This window comes from Chlorocebus sabaeus, chromosome 24 (genome assembly GCF_047675955.1).
Source record: "Chlorocebus sabaeus isolate Y175 chromosome 24, mChlSab1.0.hap1, whole genome shotgun sequence".
Taxonomy (NCBI): domain Eukaryota; kingdom Metazoa; phylum Chordata; class Mammalia; order Primates; family Cercopithecidae; genus Chlorocebus; species Chlorocebus sabaeus.
The window spans coordinates 39,310,791-39,332,243 of record NC_132927.1 but is presented as its reverse complement, the minus strand read 5'-3'; the positions used below and the strand labels follow the sequence as shown (position 1 = coordinate 39,332,243).

Here is a 21,453-nt window from a genome sequence, read left to right as displayed (position 1 = left end):
AACCACATTTACTTTTATAACAACCTAGTAAGTAGATGTATTTTCTTTGAAAAGCTGCAGCATTTGAAAACTCTATTCATTCACAGATCTATTGACTGCTCCTCTCAAGATACTTATGGTAACCATGGTAGAGGTAACATAAAGATAAAGAAAGTTTTATGAAAGAGCAATTCTTGAATTTTTGCCGCTTTGGTTTCTTCCTCATAGCTTTTGCTTTACATTTTGTCTGAATATATTTGTGGGTATTGGATGACATATTAGTCCATTTTCATACTGCTATAAATATACAACCTGAGACTGGGTAATTTATAAACAGAAGATATTTAATTGACTCACAGTTCCACATGGCTGGAGAGGCCTCAGGAAACTTATAATCCTGGTGGAAGGAAGCAAGGACCTTCTTCACATGGCGACAGGAGAGAGAAAGAAGCACAGGGGAAACTGCCACTTTTAAAACCCCCAGATTTCGTGAGAACTCCCTCACTATCATGGGAACAGCGTGGGGAAAACTGCCCCTATAATCTAATCACCTCCCACCAGGTCCCTCTCTTGACATGTGGGGATTACCATTCGAGATGAGATTTGGGTGGGGACACAGAACCAAACCATATCAGATGACTTCTGATGTCTGGTCTAATTTAAGGCTCTGCTTCTTCAGTGTTATCAGTGCACCTAGAAGTAATTAAAATATGTAAAAGCTTAAAAGACCACTTCATTCACAGCTTCTCAGCCTCTAACTTAATAGCAGATGATATTTAAGTTGTTACACCAAGCTAATAGGATATAACCAGTAATTTGAATTCATAATATATAGAAGAGTCAGTATAGAATATATCTATTATTAAAATGTCTTAATAATGGTAATATTACTAACTTAATTGTCCTAAGATGTTCCTATAGATTCTACTCTGTAGACTGCTCAATGGAAAATTCCTTATTCTGTTATTATTATTATTATTATACATTGTAATATATTATTGTTTCTCTATGTGTGTTGGGAGATAGATTGAAACTTTTCTTCAGTGACTTTTTCCATAAAATATTTACATTCAATCAACTATAATAATACAAATATTATTTCCCCCAAATTTAATGTAGACATTGTATTTTCATACTGTATATGTAATTATTACTTTGCAAATTATGGGAAAAAAGAAATCATAGTAATTCATTTTCCAAGTTTTGAGTCCACCTACATGAAGCTTTTAAAGATTTTTTTTTCAAATTTATCTTCTGAAGTGAGTTAAAGGAGTTAATTTTGAAAATACAAATCACATAATAGGGGACAATAAGCAGTATTTATGTTTTGCACACTACACAGATGATTACATTAATACATTGGTTATTTAGAACATAGGCCTAAAGATTTTAATGAAAGGAATCACTCATGTGGAATCTAGAAAAGTTCATCTCATATAGAGTAGAATGATGGTAACCAGGGGGTGCGGTGAATGGAGAGATGGTAAAAGAATACAAAACTTCAGTTAGATGGAACTAAATTCAAGAAATCTATTATACAACATGGCGACTATAGTTAATGATGTACTACATTCTGTAAAAATGGTAGGAAAGTGGATGTAAAGTGTTCTCACCACAAAAATGATATGTGAAGAAACACATATGTTAACTAGCTAGATTTAGTCATTCCACAATGCATACATACTTAAAGACGTCATGTTCTACATAGTAAATACATGCAATTATTTCTATCAATTAAAAATAATCAAAAGATTGGTTCGATTAGTATTGCAGTAAATATATTGTATAATAATAAATACATTTATAATTATATGTAATACTGCAATAATATTTATATTAAAAGATTCCCTCAATTTTGCTCATATTCAAGAAATGCAAAGTAAATCTGCACTAAATACAATTTTCATTTATCACACTGCAAAGACCGAAACTGTTAGAATGCTAGGCTATTGAGTGTAGTAGCTAAGTAGGCACACCGCTCAAATCTCCTTTCATAAACACATGTTGTGTGGAGTACAGTCAGCGGCACCCTCGGTCCAGCTCCTGGCTTTAGAAAGCCTGTTGTTAGCATCTCTTCTTAACTCAGCATTTAGTGATCTCACAGTGGCAGCTTGAAATTAGCCACAGTGGGAGTATTTACACCACAGAAAGTAGCAAAAGCTACAAATCAAGGCCTTTTAAAAAAACTTTCTGTAGAGCTAGTTGTTAATCATTTTCCAACACAGCACTGAACACAGTTAACTGAAGGCTGCTGCCTTTTCTGATCTGCTGCAGCTCACATATTGAAGCTGGGCTCACACATTTCCCCAGGGCTGCTCCCCGTCAATGTCTGAGTATGGTGGGAATGCTATAACTTGTCTATACGTGCAACTTTTGCTCTGGGACTGTCCATTTATTATGTAAAAGTTTAAGCTTTTTCTTCCTACCCGAGTCTTCCTTCTCTCTTTCACAGGTGTTAGACTTGCACTGTAGTCCAAAGGCTCTTCGTGTTCCGCTTCTCCCCATTTTGTCCTTCCCAGGCATTTACGTCAGTAAAATTCTTGCATAAATAACCCTGGCTTAGCATCTACTCCTTACAGGACCTCAGTTGATCAAGTGGGATGTGGTACGTCCCTCTCATATACTGCTCAGGGGAGAACGAATTGGTAAAATCTCTATAAAGAACAGTTGGCAATGTCTCGTTTTAAAAAAGAGAAGACCCTAGAGCGCCACTTTCTTTTTTTTTTTTTTTTTAATTTATTTATTATTATTAAACTTCAAGTTGTAGGGTACATGTGCACAACGTGCAGGTGTGCTACATATGTATACTTGTGCCATGTTGGTGTGCTGCACCCATCAACTCGTCATTTACATCAGGTATAACTCCCAATGCAATCCCTCCCCCCTCCCCCCTCCCCATGATAGGCCCCGGTGTGTGATGTTCCCCTTCCCGAGTCCAAGTGATCTCATTGTTCAGTTCCCACCTACGAGTGAGAACATGCGGTGTTTGGTTTTCTGTTCTTGTGATAGTTTGCTAAGAATGATGGTTTCCAGCTGCATCCATGTCCCTACAAAGGACACAAACTCATCCTTTTTTATGGCTGCATAGTATTCCATGGTGTATATGTGCCACATTTTCTTAATCCAATCTGTCACTGATGGACATTTGGGTTGATTCCAAGTCTTTGCTATTGTGAATAGTGCTGCAATAAACATACGTGTGCATGTGTCCTTATAGCAGCATAATTTATAATCCTTTGGGTATATACCCAGTAATGGGATGGCTGGGTCATATGGTACATCTAGTTCTAGATCCTTGAGGAAACGCCATACTGTTTTCCATAATGGTTGAACTAGTTTACAATCCCACCAACAGTGTAAAAGTGTTCCTATTTCTCCACATCCTCTCCAGCACCTGTTGTTTCCTGACTTTTTAATGATCGCCATTCTAACTGGTGTGAGATGGTATCTCATTGTGGTTTTGATTTGCATTTCTCTGATGGCCAGTGATGATGAGCATTTTTTCATGTGTCTGTTGGCTGTATGAATGTCTTCTTTTGAGAAATGTCTGTTCATATCCTTTGCCCACTTTTGGATGGGGTTGTTTGTTTTTTTCTTGTAAATTTGTTTGAGTTCTTTGTAGGTTCTGGATATTAGCCCTTTGTCAGATGAGTAGATTGCAAAAATTTTCTCCCATTCTGTAGGTTGCCTGCTCACTCTGATGGTAGTTTCTTTTGCTGTGCAGAAGCTTTTTAGTTTGATGAGATCCCATTTGTCAATTTTGGCTTTTGTTGCCATTGCTTTTGGTGTTTTAGACATGAAGTCTTTGCCCATGCCTATGTCCTGAATGGTACTACCTAGGTTTTCCTCTAGGATTTTTATGGTATTAGGTCTAACATTTAAGTCTCTAATCCACCTTGAATTAATTTTCGTATAAGGAGTAAGGAAAGGATCCAGTTTCAGCTTTCTACTTATGGCTAGCCAGTTTTCCCAGCACCATTTATTAAATAGGGAATCCTTTCCCCATTTCTTGTTTCTCTCAGGTTTGTCAAAGATCAGATGGCTGTAGATGTGTGGTATTATTTCTGAGGACTCTGTTCTGTTCCATTGGTCTATATCTCTGTTTTGGTACCAGTACCATGCTGTTTTGGTTACTGTAGCCTTGTAGTATAGTTTGAAGTCAGGTAGCGTGATGCCTCCAGCTTTGTTCTTTTGACTTAGGATTGTCTTGGAGATGCGGGCTCTTTTTTGGTTCCATATGAACTTTAAAGCAGTTTTTTCCAATTCTGTGAAGAAGCTCATTGGTAGCTTGATGGGGATGGCATTGAATCTATAAATTACCTTGGGCAGTATGGCCATTTTCACGATATTGATTCTTCCTATCCATGAGCATGGTATGTTCTTCCATTTGTTTGTGTCCTCTTTGATTTCACTGAGCAGTGGTTTGTAGTTCTCCTTGAAGAGGTCCTTTACATCCCTTGTAAGTTGGATTCCTAGGTATTTTATTCTCTTTGAAGCAATTGTGAATGGAAGTTCATTCCTGATTTGGAAGAGCGCCACTTTCAAATTTTTCGGCGGATTCTTTTATTATTTGCTTCCATGTCACCAAACGACATGACTGCATATCTACCTCTTGGTTTGTCAATTTTAGGTTTTGTCTTTGACTTCTCACTATGAAAGGTGAGATTTTAGCTCCCCTTTCTACCTTCTCTTACTATTTACATGCACCATTTTCATCACCTCATTCTCACAATGTATCATCCTTTTGATTCAATAAATATTAAGGGTTGATATTTTTATTATTAATTTATTTCTTTTTTTGGAGACAGAGTCTTGCTCTGTCACCCAGGCCAGAGTGCAGGGGTATGATCACTGCAACCTCTGCCTCCCAGGTTCAAGCGATTCTCCTGCCTCAACCTCCACAGCAGCTGGGACTAGAGGTGTACACCACCACACTCGGATAATTTTTAAAAATTTTTTTAAGATTTCACCATGTTGGCCAGTCTGGTCTTGAATTCCTGACCTCAAGTGATCCGCCCGCCTCAGCCTCCCAAAATGTTGTGATTACAGGTGTGAGCCACTGGGCCCTGCCAAGTGTTTATATTATTATGACTGCAAATATGCACTTTCTAGCTGATCCTTGCAGCATGTTGTAATTACTTTTCCTTTTTTGCACTTTCCATTTTTCTGGGAGCTGATAACTGTCTGATTTTACGTTTTCTATGTTCTTATCACTAATTCAGCCACAAAGTTCTCTGACAATTATCTAAATCTTCCTTCATTACATTGATGCAAGAGATATTCTATCAATATCATTTTCTTAAACCTGTCTTTACTCTTTCACCTAATTGATGGTTGAGCTAGCTATAATATTCTTGGCTAGAGATAATTTTCCTTCAGAATTTTGAAAGATACAATGCCATTGTACTCTATCTTCCGGTAATTCTGATAAGAAACTTGAAGTCATTATGATTTCTGGTCCTTTACATGTGACCTATTTTCTCTTTCTGGAAGTTTCATATATCTTCTCTGTCCCAAGGTTCTGTAACTTTCTGATGATATACCTTTGTGCAGATCTATTTTCATCAGTTTTGATGGGTATCAACTAGGTGGTCCTTTTCAGTCTGGAAAAACATGGCTACTGTCTCGATATTTTTCCTATTATGATTTTCTCCAGCCCTCTGACCTTTTCTAAATTTTCTCTCTTTCTGGAACTCCTTTTATTCAGATATTGTACCTATGGGACCACTCCTGTAATTTCCTTTTTTTAAAAAAAATCTCCTATTTTCCAATCCTTTATATTTTTGCTATACTTTCTGGGAGATTTCTTCCACATTTTTCTAACGTTCTTTGTCGCTAATAATGCTTTCCTTGCTTAAGGTCTAGTTTGCTCTATACTATTATAGCTAAATTTGCTTTTGTGTAGTTGGTGTGTACCTGGTCTGTATATTTCTGGATATATATTTTATGAGTAGTGTATAGATTCTGAAAGTCTCTTTAACAGGCAAGTTTAATCTGTTTACATTTATTGTGATTAATTACATTTTGATTTAGTTAGTACATCTTATTTTCTATTTTTAAATGCCTTTTCTTATCTTTGTTTTTTGCTGTTTTCTTTTTCCTTTTGTTTTTCCAGGTTTTGGATTGATTGAAATTTTCTTTAATCTCTTGGATTCCTCCTACTGGTTTGGAATTTTTTCTGTTAATCGATTACTTGTACATTTTTAACATCAGTGTTTGACTTAAATTCCAGAAGCTTCTAAGTATCTTTACCTTTCTTCATTTAATTCAAGCACTTCTGTTCCCCTTCATCTTTCAAATGATTATTGTCTTTTATTTTGGGCCTACATTATTTTTAGTTTTTTCCTTTTAATCTGTGATTGTTTTATTAATATTTAATTGTCACTTCTTATTTAGATTTATCCACATGTTTATCAACTTCTTCATTCATACTATTTTACGCATTCTTCTCCTTCTTTCTGGGTCAGTTCCTGTAGATTGGCTCTTTATTACCCCTTATTATAACATTCACCTTTCTGGAACATATTTCTTTCAGGAAGCCTGCCTGCATCATTCCCAAGCAGCTTTAATTAATATCTTCACCATATTTCATCTGTATAGGTATGCATCTTAATAGAGTTAAAAATATTTTTTCTTTTGTTGATTTGTGTGTGTTCATAAGCACTATATCAGCTGTTGGACGTTCTGGAGTCTTATGCCTTGCCTAGGACATATTTGCTTTGAGACTTTGAGAGGGTTACTCTGGTTCTCAGTTTCCATGATGTAAAACAAGGGAAGGAGTGTATAGCTAAATTACTTATATCACAAGGTGGTTATAAGGAATAAATGAGAAAAGGGATACTAACAAATTTTGCTTGTAGAATTCTGCTAGTCTGATGGGGTATAATTATTTCATTTGTATGTTTGTTTCCTCAGCTGGATTATAAATCCTGTGATGGTGAACAATGTGTCTTCCATCTCCTTGGTATTTCTTCATTGCTCTTAAAGTATACTGGTGACTTATTGACATGAAGCAGTAAAATGTTAGCAAGGTTTTAGTAAATTGTACAATGACATAAAAATAAAATAGAACTTAAACCTGAAGAGGAAGTACGTTAATGGTGTCTTGGGAATAAGAGAGAATATGAGTCTGAAAATTACGATATAATCCTTTTACATGATGCAAGCGCAGAATGACATAAAAGACTTAATAATATTCTTTATTTTCGAGATTGTCAACATGCTCTCTGAAGGTAGTTTGGTTTACTAGGAATTCATGAACTGAATATGTGATTCTTTAAGAAGATTGTGAGGCAGAAAAGATAGATTCCATTAAAGAAGGCATTCTGTTTGAAAAGAAGGAACATAAATGTTCTAAAAGCCATAAACAGAGGGTAAAAGAATGTTGTCACTAAGAATCCAAAGAATAGGATTGAGCTTCTTTGTAGTATGCATTGGAATACAGCTTTGGGAGGTTCAGGGAGCCTGAATTTGGAGAGATTAGAGGGAGTTGAGCCATAGAACATCATCAAAGATGGAGCAGCTGCAGATAACATGCAGTTTGGTAGCATAGGAGGATTTAGGAAATATGATACATGGGGAATTTTGATGATAATGAGTAGTCTTAATAAGTGATAAACATAAAAACTAGGTCAAGGCCGGGCGCGGTGGCTCAAGCCTGTAATCCTAGCACTTTGGGAGGCCGAGACGGGCGGATCACGAGGTCAGGAGATCGAGACCATCCTGGCTATCACGGTGAAACCCCGTCTCTACTAAAAATACAAAAAATTAGCCGGGCGCGGTGGCGGGCGCCTGTAGTCCCAGCTACTCGGGAGGCTGAGGCAGGAGAATGGCATAACCCGGGAGGCGGAGCTTGCAGTGAGCTGAGATCCGGCCACTGTACTCCAGCCTGGGCAGCAGAGTGAGACTCCGTCTCAAAAATAAAAAAAAAAACAAAAAAACAAAAAAACAAAAAAAAACTAGGTCAAAAAATGAAATTGAGAAAAGATAACTCATGCATCGCTTTAGAAGAAAGAATGAATAGAACAATGACTGCTAAGTAGAAGTATGTAAATACTTTTAATTTTCAGAAAAGTTTATGGGAAATAATTTTCTAAATTATTGTTTTGCCATGAATTATACTTGTCAAGCTGCCACATGCATTATTTCACTTTATCCTACATAATTACATTAATAATTCTTATTTCTGATCTAGTCATTAAAACAAGAATAGGAAATCAGAGAGGCCAATTATGCTTCTAGACTTCAGTAACTTTTGTCAGCTTGGAATCCTCTTTGTCCCTTTTTCTTGACATCTCAGACTTTCTGCAAAGAATAGCATGTTAGAAATTGTTATTTAATACAGTTGGCTTGCCATTACCTTTTCATTAAAGTGTATAGATAATTTAAAATAATATTTGAGTAGTGTAACTAGGATGTACCTAATTTTTCTGTTTGTTTTCCTAGTTTTATTCTTATTAAATCCGTATATACTGCCTCTCTAAGTCTGTTTTGTGCTGCCATAGCAAAATACCACAGGTTGAGTCATTTATGAAGAACAAGAACTTATTTCTCACAGTTTTGGAGACTAGGAAGTCCAAGGCACTGGCATCTGGTGTCTTGTGGGGACCTTCCTACTGTCTCCTCACATGGTGGAAGGCAGAAGAGCAGACAAGACAAATGATGTGTCCTCATAGTGGCATTAATCCATGCATGAGGGCAGATCCCTCATGACCTGAATACATTCTATTTGACCTCATCTCCCAATATTAGTGCATTGAAGATTAAGTTTTAACATATATATTTGAGGGGACAAACCAATCAAACCATAGCACTACCCAATCCTTCTTGGAATTGGTTGATTTTTCTTTTCACTGTAATCCCCAGCTGATGATAGCATGCCAACATTGAGTCCTGAGCAATCTGCTGTTAAATCTAACTTTGTAAAGAGTGTGAGCCTTTTTAAAAATAGACTTTATTTTTTAAGACTGCTTTTAGGTTTGTAGCAAGATTGAGGAGGTACAAAGATTTCCCATGTACCCTTTGCTCCCAAACATGCATAGATTCTCCCACTATGAAAATTCCGCACCAGAGTGGTACATCTGTTACAGTTGATGAACCCACATGAATACATCATTGTCACCCAAAGTTGATAGTTTCTAGTGGCTTTCACTCTTGATTTTGTACCTTTAATGGGTTTGGACAGAAGTATGATGACATGTGTCCTCCATTACAGCATCACACAGATTAGTTTTACTGTCTTAAATTTTTTTCCATGCTCTACTTATTCTTTCCCCCTTCTCTGCTAACCCATGGCAATCACTGATCCCTTGTGTCTCAATAGTTTTGGCTTCTCTAAGTGTCACATAGTTAGAATCAGATAGTTTGTAGCTTTTTCATATTGGCTTCTTTCTCTTAGTAATATGCATTTAAGGTTCCTCTGTGTTTTTTCAAGGCTTGATAGCTCTTTTTTTTTTTGTTTTTTCTGTGCTGAATAACATATCATTGTCTGGATGTATCACAGTTTATTTATTCATTCACCTACCTACTAAAGAACATCTTGGATGCTTCCAAGTTTTGTCAAAATTAGGAATAAAGCTGTTATAAACATTCATGCGCAGGTTTATATGTAGACATAAGTTTTAAACATATTTGGGTAAATACCAAGAAACATGATTGCTGAATCATATGGTAAGACTATGTTTAATTTTGTAAGAAACTTTCAAACTGTCTGTCTTCCAAAGTGGCAGCAACATTATGTATTCCCATCAGCGATGAATGAGAATTTCTGTTGTTCCTCATCCTTGCCGACATTTGGCGCTGTTAGTATTTTGGAGTTTGACTATTCTAATAGGTGTATAGTGGTATCTGTTTAAATGTATCTGTTTTGATGTTTTAAAATTTGCATTTGCCAAATGGCATATGTTGCTGAACATCTTTTTATATGCTTAATTCTCATAGGAATATCTTCTTTGGTAAGATGTGTGTTCAGATCTTTTGTCTATTGTTTATTTTTATTGTTGTTTTAAGAGTTCTTTTTATATTTTAGATGATCGTACTTTATTAGATATCTTTTGCGAATATTTTCTCTCAGTTTGTGGCTTGTCTTCTCATTCTTTTGACTGTGACTTTTGCAGAGTAGAAGTTTACATTTTAATTAAGTCCAGCTTATCAATTATCACTTTCATGGATTGTGCCTTTGGTGTTGTACCTGTAAAGTTATTGTCATACTCAAGGTCATCTAGATTTTCTCCTATGTTATCTCCCATAAGTTTTATAGTTTTGCATTTTATATTTTATACGATTTATTCTGAGTTAAATTTCATGAAGGGTGTAGGGTCAGTGTGGATATCCAGTTGTTTCATCACTATTTTTTGAAAAGACTGTTTGTTTTGTTGCATTGCCTTTTTGCCTTCTTCTAATATCAGTTGATTATATTTATGTGGGTCTGTTCCTGGATTCTCCACTCTGATCAGTTAATCTGTTTGTCTGTTTTTTCACCAATGCCATACTCTCTTTATTGCTATAGTTCTATAGTCATGTAGCATCAGTCTTCTGACTTTGTTCTTCAACTTCCATATTGTAGTGGCTATTTTGAATTTTTTGGCTGTCCATATAAGCTAGAATCAGTCTACTTGTATCAACAAAATAACCTGCTAGGTTCTTGACTGGGTTTTTGTTGTCTCTAGTTCATTTTGAGAAGAACTGACATCTTGACAATATTGAGTCTTACTATCCATGAACATGAAATATCTCTTCACTTATTTAGTTCTTCTTTGATGTATTTCATAGGTTTTGTAGTTTTCCTCATAGATCATGTACACATTTTATTAGATTTATATTTAAGTATTTTGGAGATGGCTGAAGTAAATGGCATTATGATTTTTATTTCAAATTCCTCTTGTGCCTTGCTGGTATACAGAAAAGCAATTGCCTTTTGTATTAACCTTGTAACCTGGAACCTTACTATAATTACTTACGAGTTTCATGGTTTTTGGTCAATTTATTCATATTTTCTACATAGATAATTATCTCATCTCATGGATAATCGTCTGTGAACAATGACATTTTTATTTCTTCCTTCCCAGTAAGTGTACCTTTTCTTGTTTTATTGCATTAGCTAGAATTTCCATGATGATTTTGAAAAGAAGTGATGAGAGGGAACATCTTTGCCTTGTTCCTGATCTTAATAGGAAAGCTTCTAGTTTTTCACTCTTGAATATGATGTTAGGTGTAGGTTTTTTTTTTTTTTTTTGTAGATGTTCTTTATCATGTTCAAGAATTTCATCTTGTAGTTTGTTGAGAGTATTTTATCATGAATAGATGTTGGATTTGTTAAATGATTTATCTACATCCATTGATATGATCATGCCATTTTCCTTTAGCTTGTTGATGTTATGGATTACGTTAATTGACTTTCAAATGTTGCACCAGCTTTGCATACCTAGAACCAAATCCAGTTGGTCACAGTGTATACTTTTTAAAATACATAGTTAGATTAAAAATTTTTTAATTGAATATTAACAAAACTAATATTTCGTTGAGAATTTTTACATCTATATTCATGAGAGATATTGGTTTGCACTTTTCTTGTAATGTCTTTGGTTTTGGTATTGGGGTAATGCTGGTCTCATCAAATGAATAAGAAAGTATTCTTTCTGCCTCTACCTTCTGGAAAACATTGGAGGAAATTGGTATAATTTATTCCTTAAATGTTTGATAGATTTCACTTGTGAACCTATCTGCTTTGTGTTTTAGAAGGTTATTAATTATTGATGCAATTTCTTTAATAGATATAGTTCTATTGAGATTATTTTTTTCTTGTGTGGGTCTTAGCAGATGTGTCTCTCAAGGATTTGGTTTATTTCATTATCAAATTTATCAGATCTGTGGGCAGAGTTGTTCATGGTATTTCTTAATTATCCCTTTAGTATTCATGGAATTTGTAGTAGTGTCCCCTCTTTCATTTGTAATATTAGTAATTTGTATCTTCTGTCTCTCTTGTTTCATTAGCCTGACTAGAGGCTTATTGATTTAATTATTTTTTTTTGTGATGGAACCTCACTCTGTCACCCAAGCTGGAGTGCAGTGGCGCAGTCTCAGCTCACTGCAACCTCTGCCTCCTGGCCTCAAGTGATTCTCATGCTACAGGCGCATGCCACCATGCCTGGCTAATTTTTTGTATCTTGGTAGAGACAGGGTTTCACCACGTTGCCCAGGGTGGTCTCGAGTTCCTGAGATCAGGTGATCTGCCTGCCTTGGCCTCCCAAAGTGCTGGGATTCCAGGCATGAGCCACTGTGCCCAGCCAAAAAAAAAAAAAAATTAATTTTATTTTAAGTTCTGGGATATATGTGCAGGACATGCAGGTCTGTTACAGAGGTAAACCTGTGTCATGGTGGTTTGCTGCACTGATCAATCCATCACCTAGGAATTAAGCCCCACATGTATTAACTATTCTTCTTGATGCTCTCCCTCCCACTCCCTGGCACCCCCTCCCCACCATCAGGCCCAGGTGTATGTTGTTCTCTTCCCCATGTCCATGTGCTCATTGTTCAGCTCTGACTTATAAGTAAGAACATGTGGTGTTTGGTTTTCTGATTTTTAAAATCCTTTCAAAGAATCAGCTTTTGGCTTTGTTGATTTTTAAAATGTATGTCCTATTTTCAATTTCATTTATTTCTGCTTTAATTTTTTTTTTTTTTTTTGAGACGGAGTCTTGCTCTGTCACCCAGGCTGGAGTGCAGTGGCGTGATCTTGGCTCACTGCAAACTCTGTCTCCTGGTTTCACACCACTCTCCTGCCTCAGCCTCCCAAGTAGCTGGGACTACAGGCACCTGCCACCATGCCTGGCTAATTTTTTTGTATTTTTAGTAGAGACGGAGTTTCACCGTGTTAGCCAGGATGGTCTTGATCTCCTGACCTCATGATCCGCCTGCCTCGGCCTCCCAAAGTGCTGGGATTATAGGCTTGAGCCACTGTGCCCGGCTATTTCTGCTTTAATTTTTATGATGGCTTTTCTTTGACTTACTTTGGATTTAATTTCCTCCTCTTTTTCTTGTTTACAAAGGTGAAAGTTTAGATTATTGATTTTAGATTTTTCTTCTTTTCCGGTGTGTGCATTCAAAGCTATAAATTTCCCTCTAAGCAATGCTTTTGCGATATACTGTCCTACACATTGTTAAATTGTATTTTCATTTTCGTATAGTTCAAATTATTTTAAATTTCTTTTGAGATTTCTTCTTTGACTCGTGTTATTTAAAGTGTGTTATTTAATCTCCAAGTGTTTAGGTATTTTTGAGATATTGTTCTGTTATTGATTTCTAATTTAATTCCATTGTGACCTGAAAGCTGACATTGTATGATTTCTATTCTTTTAATAAACATAGTGATTCTAATAATAATTTACAACTCATTTATATTTATATTGAGTATTGGATTAGTAGCTGATCCATACTCGTCTTTCATCTATAGGCTGAGAGAAGGTGTGTTGGTGAGCCTATTTGGCATCCTTTAATTGTACTTTAAGAAAAGAATTCAAATGCAGCAAAGATCTTTAGAGAGCTAATGGTTAGGTATTATACTTCTTTCTAGAAGAATCTCCAAAGCAGAGACTCTGTCTCTGTAACTCATCTTGGATTTGTATACCTACTAAGATGCCTGACATCTAATTGCCACCCTACAAATATTTCTATTGAAGTGAATGAGGCATACCACATTTCCTAACTATACATGCTTTTTGTTAATAATGGGAAAGATATGGCCAGAGGGAAACCTTTGTGGCATAATCTTAGCTGTGCTCTAAACTCTTTCTCCTCACAGACTATAGGGCATATCCTTTGACAACTATGTTCACATTTCCTCTCATGAGTTCCTTTCCATGAGTATTCTTATGCTGTCGTGTAAATAATCCTCCAGTCAGATGACCTGCCCTACCAGCTTTCCATACATGTTTAAGGATTACCTTAGGGTTATGCCTCCAACCTGTGATCTCCCACTGGGAGTGCAAAGCATTGTGGACAAATAAATACTAATGAATACAAAGATGAACAAGATACAGTCTCTGAACAGATACCTGCCTTCTACTTTGAGGGAAAACTTTCTCACAAACTATTCAAAGCTGTAAATAAAAGAGGGGTCAGGGTGAAGGAAGAGATAGGGAAAATATTTGGAGAAAGGGTAAGAGTCAGCCTCAAGTTCCAAATTGGAACATGATGGCTATCGTGTAAGCTTTTAAATTCTATTCCTCGTGGGCATTGGTAGAGAATGTTATCAAGGTTGAGTAATACACAGCTTTAAAGATAGACGTTCTTAGATTTGAGAAGTTTGGTGATATTGCAGGAACATTCTTTTGCATGAATTTCCACTGAGACAAAGCAGTCTGTCTAACTGAGGGAATTAGCTTTGAGAGGATAGGAAATAACAAGCAATGAGGATAGCATTGAGCTTCCTTTGTTTGATTTTCTTGTTTACATAAATTTTTTTTTTTATCTGTACTGATCGTCATTCATGATAAATTGTTCCTATTGTTAAGACTCAGGGGATGATTCTAACATAGAGGCAAAGAAGGTTGAAATATATTGGAATTTGTATGTTACAGCTAACTCTTAAACAGTTTTTACCATAAGTAATTATGAATACTTGCATAGAGATTGCTGTTCATTGTCTTTCTGTGTGATAATTATCCCCACGCTTGAGAAATCGTAGTTTTGTTACTCTGCTTTTGGGGAAGTTCCAGTGGAGTTCATCCCTACTACTTCATTTAGTCTTTTTAATACTTCGTTTTATTCCCTGACCTCACTGCTTTCACATAACACACACTAACTTATAAACAATGTATTTGTCTTTGTATTGAACTTCTTCATCTTTAAGAAGTGTTGTTTATATTTAGGTAAAGGGTTAACAAAATTATTTCTTCTTCTACTTGAGAATTTGACTTTTGGCTAGCAGTCTTCCTTTGTTTCCCTGGGAACTGATGAAGGGAACATGTCATTTATGTTTCTAGGCAATATTACTTATGTTTTAAAAAATGGCTGGGCATGGTGGCTAATGCCTGTAATCGCAGCCCTCAGGGAGGCAGAGGAAGGAGGATTGCTTGAGCCCAGGAGTTTGAGGACAGCCTGGGCAACATACCAGGACCCCATCTCCACAGAAAGAAAAAAATATTCCCTCATCAGTAAATTGCATCTAGGCTGTGAGGAACTTTTAATAAACTATAAATAACTTGATAAGGACATCATGGCTTATGGGTTCCTTGAATGATGGAGCTTTCAGAGTTCCAACAGATATGAGCCTATCTCTTGTGGGACTCTGAAACCTATGCCTGTGGCATTGTTATTAGAAGTATTAGATTAGGTAGAGCATGAGGCTGTCAAAAGCTACATCTGCAAACATTACCAACACAACCTGTTAAAAAGACAAAGCTGAGTTGAATTTATTGCTTACTACTTAGCCATGCAAAGCTCTGGTAGTGTACTCAGAGCAGGAAAGACAAGGACAGAATGGATTAAGAATTGAAAGTTTGATTTAAGGTGGGCTTTTAAAAACAGGGAGGGGCTAGGGGAGTGGGCTTTATTAGAATTGGGTAAAGTTCAAGAATATGATACAATAGCACAGGATTGGAGGAAACAGCAAGGCAAGGATTTTGAAGGAAAGAATTCAAAGAATCTCAGGCCATTAACTGTCTGCAGATACTTTTCACTAAAGAGTTAATAGGTCTTTGCAAAGTTCCTGTAATAAAAATATCAAACCATTTTTCTGAACAGGAGAGTTCTGGAGAAAGAAAGTCATGCTAAGAGAGACAGAGGGATAGTCCAAAGTCACGTTAATGTAGACGGTAAGATAGAGTTTTAGTTTTCAGTGTCCAGGATGAGTGAGAGTAGTGGTGATGGTGAGATTAGACTATTTCTCAAGGCTTTTAAGTCAGGATGTCTCCAGTACCTGCTGACTGAGTCTTATTTTCTCATTTTTAAGTTGTCTTCTTGGGGAGATGGGGGACAGGGAGCATAGCTCTTTGGACTGCTACACAAACTGCTATGAGGTCTATGTCCATGGGAGAAGATGTTAATACTGCCCTTTTGATGAGCAGTGATTTCTATCCTGTACCCTTCTGAGTCTACTGATAAACAAGCATGATCTACGATAGTCGTGTTTGAATGTTTAGTTGATCAGTAGTATTGCAGATACAAGTACAGAGTTTATGATCAAATGCCTGGTGCGCACTTTCCCAGAAGATGCTAGTTTCCATTGTGATTTGTTTGTTTTTGGGTAATTGTGTCAGGAAATTCAGCTGTCTTCAATTATATTCACGTTTATACACAGGATTACACTGAGTTGTGAATGGCCTTACTCAAAAACTTTTACAGATGTTGCAGTTGTCTTGGTGACAGTGAATTAAGAGGTCTAGATCGTGGAAAGCGGTGCAAAAATTATTTTACCATAAATTACAGATTTTTGGATTTGCTCAATTTTATATTCAATATGATGCTACTGGAATTTTAGAATCACTTCTTCTTGTCTTCAATATTGAAATCTAACAAGTTTAAAAAAAGAACATCTATTTAATGACATCTTACCTATGTTGGCAAAGAAAGTAATTATTTTTAGGAAATATACAGTCTCCATGTACGGAAGCCTGCCAGTACATATGATAAACGTATCACTAGGACTCATCACTAGCTCAATTGTTAAATTTTTGCTTTTTAGTGTTATGAATGACTGTGTATTTGGTTTGAATTCTGAGATGTGGTGGTACATTGAGAAATATACAGGGATGGCTGTCTTAGTCCATTTTGTGTAGCTATAACAGTATGCCTGAGGCTGGGTAATTTATAAAGAAAAGAAGTCTATTTAGCTCACAGCTCTGCAGGTTAGGAAGTTCAAGAGCATGGCCCTGGATTCTGATGAGGGTTTTCATGCTGCATCATAACCTTGTGGAGAAAGTCAAAGGACAAGCAGACATATGAGGAGAGACAAAACCCAAACAGTGCCCTGGCTCTAGAAAAATCTACTGTTGCAGGAAGTTATCCATTCCTTTAAGAATGAATCCAGTCTTGTCAGAGTGAGAACTCACCCACTACTATGAGAATGGTACCAAGACATTCGTGAGAGATTCAATCCCATGACTCAAACACCTCCCACTAGGCCCCATGTTCCAACACTACCACACTGGGGATCAAATCCAACAAACCATAAGCAAACTACAGCAATGACGTAAGAAGGATTTATTCTTCTCTGAATGTCATCCTTTAAATGAAAAAAACAAATCCCTTACTTGATTTCATTCATCTATTCACCTCAATATATATAGTTATATATATATATTGTTATCCCTGTAATCCCAGCTACTCAGGAGGCTGAGGCAGGAGAATTGCTTGAACCTGGGAGATAGTGGTTGCAGTGAGCCAAGATTGCGCCATTGCACTCCAGCCTGAGTAACAAAAGCAAAACTCCATCACAAAAAAAAAGAAAAGAAAAAAGAAAAAAAAGAAATTGTTTTCCTTCGTTGATCATATAGGAGATTTTAGTGCTTTGTTCTATCTGTGGATCATATTCCATAATTCTGTCCATTATTGTTTGTAGAATCTGAAACACTTCAGCAACTTTCCACATTGGAAAGTGGATACTTTCCAGCAAGTATCCACATTGCTAGTTCTGTTTCAGTTTCTTCTTCTTCCTCTGTAGGTGACTCAACAAGTTCTTCCAGTTTCTCATTGGTTAGCACTTCTGATGACCTGCAATATGTTCTTCCACTTCATCAAGTATATTGGCAAATTCTTCTTCACTACCTTGTCTTACTGTGTGAATTATTTTCCTAGCTTCTTCATTGATCCCCAGGAAGCCTTTAAAATCATTCATGACTTCATTCCATAAGTTCTTCTAGTAGGTATTTGCAATTTCTGATTTTAATTAATCCATTGCAGTTTTGATGAATGCTATTGCGTCAGAGATACTGAATGATTTCCAGCACTGCTTTATATCTGGATTAGGGTCTGCATTAGTTGCTGATCAGATGCAATCAAATATCAGGCAGGCATATGTGGCATTGACAAACCAAATGATATCCTGGTCAAAGGGCTGAAACAAGGAGGTTATATTTGAAGGTAAAGATACAACGTAAACATTTTCATTTTCATAGAAGATTCAGGATGGCTGGGTGCATTCTCATCTCCATCTCCATCCCTGTCCCTGTATCCATCTCCACCTGCACCTCCATCTCCATCTCCATTTCCATCTCTATCTGTATCTCCATCTCCATCTCCATATCTCCGTCTCCATCTCCATCTCTACCTCCATCTGCATCTGTATCTCCATCTGCATCTCCATCTCCATCTCCATCTTTATCTGCATCTCCATCTGTACCTCCATCTCCATCTCCATCTGCATCTGTGTCTCTGTCTCCATCTCCATCTCCATCCCCATCCCTGTATCCATCTCCATCTGCACCTCTATTTCCATATCTCCATCTCCGTATCTCCCTATCTCCATCTCCATTTCCATTTTTCATGTCCATCATGTCCTGTTGGTCCTGTTTCTCTGGAGAGCCCTGACAAATACACTTAGTCTTTCTTCTCTTTTGCTTTGTCTCTTTGCTTACATAGCCCATCATGGCCACTTCAGTCTTGCTCTGCTTCAACTTTCATTGCCTGTTACCTCATTCCCTCAGCATTTCTTGTATGATTTAAGCTGTAAAACAAGAGTCTTAACCTTCAGGGATGGGGAGAGTTAGGAGAAATGTCCCTGAGGGGGTTATATTTTTAAGCCCAGATCTGAAAGACGCATAGGAATTCACCAGGCAAAAGAAACTGTTGGTGGGTAGGGAGATTCTTTTAAACAGCATGTTTGGAGATCCCCTGGGTGACAGAGAATATATTTTTAAGGTAGGAAAGAAGTCCTATATGAACAGAGTGTAGAGAGCAGAAGACAGATACACAAGGTGAGTCTGAAGAGGTAGGCAGGGGTAGGTTGTGTTAAGGAGTTTGAGTTTTATTCTAAAGGCCGCAAGAAATTATTGAAGAAGGATTTAAGACATCCCCAATTTGGTTTGCTTGTACATATATCATAATGTTTAAAAAAATTCAGGGCTTTAGGCAATATACCTCTTCGTAGGGTACATACTTTGGTCAAGCTTTATATTCACTGTGGACCCAGTGGATATGAAAATAAAAGTATTTTACACAACAAGAAGCATATTAAAAGTTAGTACATTATGGATATTGCTGGCAATAAGTGCCTATTCTTTATCTATCTGTCTGGCCATTTATGCCACTGTGTTTCAATAAGAATATGAATTGGCTAATACAGGTGTTATGCACAAGTTATTTAAATTCAGATCTTCTACAGGAGAATGCTAGCTAATCCATGGAATAATTAGGATTATTTCCCCATAGAGCTCTTGGTAGCTTGAGTTGGAGAAGTGAATTCTGAACAGGAGAAAAAGCAATATAATTTGTTATCTGGGTTAGAGGTTCAGATAAATGTAGTTTGCAATTTTTTTTCAGTCTTTAAATTGCACTCTACAAAAGGAAATGGAAATGGACTATGTAATCATTCATGTATAAAATCTATTTAGAATAAGAGCCTAATGCTTATGAAACAGAGCTTATTACTGTTTTGTGGTTTCTATCCGGTTGTCTGATGTGATACTACTCATGAAAATTAAGAAGCTATTAATTATTGATTATGGTATCAGTGCTGGGAGAATCAGAAATTATTATGAGAGATTTGTATATTAAGTTATTCTTTAATTAATGTTTTCATTCTTTCAATCACTAGGTTTCTAAGAGTCCTAGAGTGTGTTAGGGATAAAAGAATGAACGAAACATGATACACATACACAATCACAAAGAGACAAGTGTCATGAAGAGAATGTACATGGTTCTTTGAGATTATATAATGAAATGACCTGATCTAGATCAGAAAGGGAAAGTTCCCTAAGGAAGTGATAACTGAGCTATAATCTAAAGTATGGATAGAGCCAAGTAGGCTGAGGAAGGGGCATGAAAGAGCTGTAGAACGTTCCATTTAGAAAGAACAGAAAGTGCATAGTCCCTGTGTTTGAGGGAGAATGACATACTCAAAGAATTGAAAGCTGGATGGAGAGTGAGCAGAAGAGAATGGGGCTAGAGTGGTAAGCCTGGACCAGACCATTCAAGACTATATAAACAGAACAGATTTTAGAACAGTGGGAAGCTGTGAGATGATTTTAAACCAGCAGTGATTTTGAAAAGGTAACTCTTATGCAGTGTTCAGAACAGATTGAATGGGTTTAAACAAATGCCTTGACACTTAGGAAACTCCTGTAGATAGAGGAGAGAGATGCTATTAGTATGATCTAAGGACATGACAGTGGAGGTTGAGAGAAGTAGATAAATTTGAGAGATAGTTAGGGGTTAAAATTATGTATTGATAAAAACAAATATTTTTAAAAAATGGAACCTGAATCAGAACAGTTTCCAAGATCTAACTACCAGTTTACAGGAAAGTGGGAGGACAGAGGATTATATTAGTGATGCCATGATGATGAAAACCTCAGAATTCAGAATTTAGGAAACTCTCTAGGACAAACAAATAAATTTGACTTCAACAGATTAAAAAAAGGAGAGGGAAATGTGTAGATTAAGAGACACATGAACAAAGCACAAAGTGTGGACCTTCTTTTGTCCTAATTCTAAGAAACCAGCTGGGGAGAGGGTGGGCCTTGAGTGGACTGGATATTTGCTGATTTTGAGAAATCTTGTTAGGTTTTATCAGGTGTGATAATGGGTGATAGGTTTGTTGAATTAAAAAATATGTTGTCTTTTAGAGACATACCCTGAAGTATCTATGGACAAAATTATACATTTTGGATTCACTTCAAAATAATCCAGTGAGACCAGGAGTTTGTTGTTAAAAGAGAGGTGTAGAAGAAGCAAGGGTGGTGATAAGTTAATAATTACTCTAACCAAGTTATGGGTAAATGGGGGAATTGTTGTGCTATTTATCTGTTTTTTTGTATGTTTGAGCTTTTCCATGATAAAATATTGTTCTAAAATGAATAGGATTTTAAGGTAGGTTGGGTGAGGCGATGTCAGAGAAAGAGATGGCAAGGATACTTCTTGGTTTCTGATTTGCTTGGATAGCTGATTTAGGAGTGTGAGGGGGTGCATTTTTTTTTCTTAATGAGAGGGACATGACATGTTTAAATATCTATGGGAAAGATATAGTTGAAGAGGGTATGGTTGGAGTTTTGAGTAGAGTAGAGAAGGCTTGAAATACAGTGAGTGGGTAAATTTATAAGAAAAACAGGAAACTTGCTAAGTAGTTGACAGATGCATTGAAGGTGATGGTAATGAATTTATAGTAGAACCCACTGTATAACTTTCTTGAGCAGTTCATAATACAGATGTGAAGAAAGCTGGTAATTGAGCCAGGACTAGAATTTTGACAGTGGGTGTAAAGTAGAGAGAGAGATGCTAAGCAATTTAGGGTGTTGATGTTATTGAAATTATAGGATTGCA

At 36.5% G+C, this 21,453-nt stretch overlaps 1 protein-coding gene across 1 annotated transcript in view; it reads left to right on the top strand.

Moving 5' to 3' along the window:
* Window positions 1-21,453, top strand: part of KCNH5 (potassium voltage-gated channel subfamily H member 5) — a 336,051-nt gene that overhangs the window by 66,097 nt on the left and 248,501 nt on the right. The gene's annotated exons all lie outside the window — the stretch shown is intronic.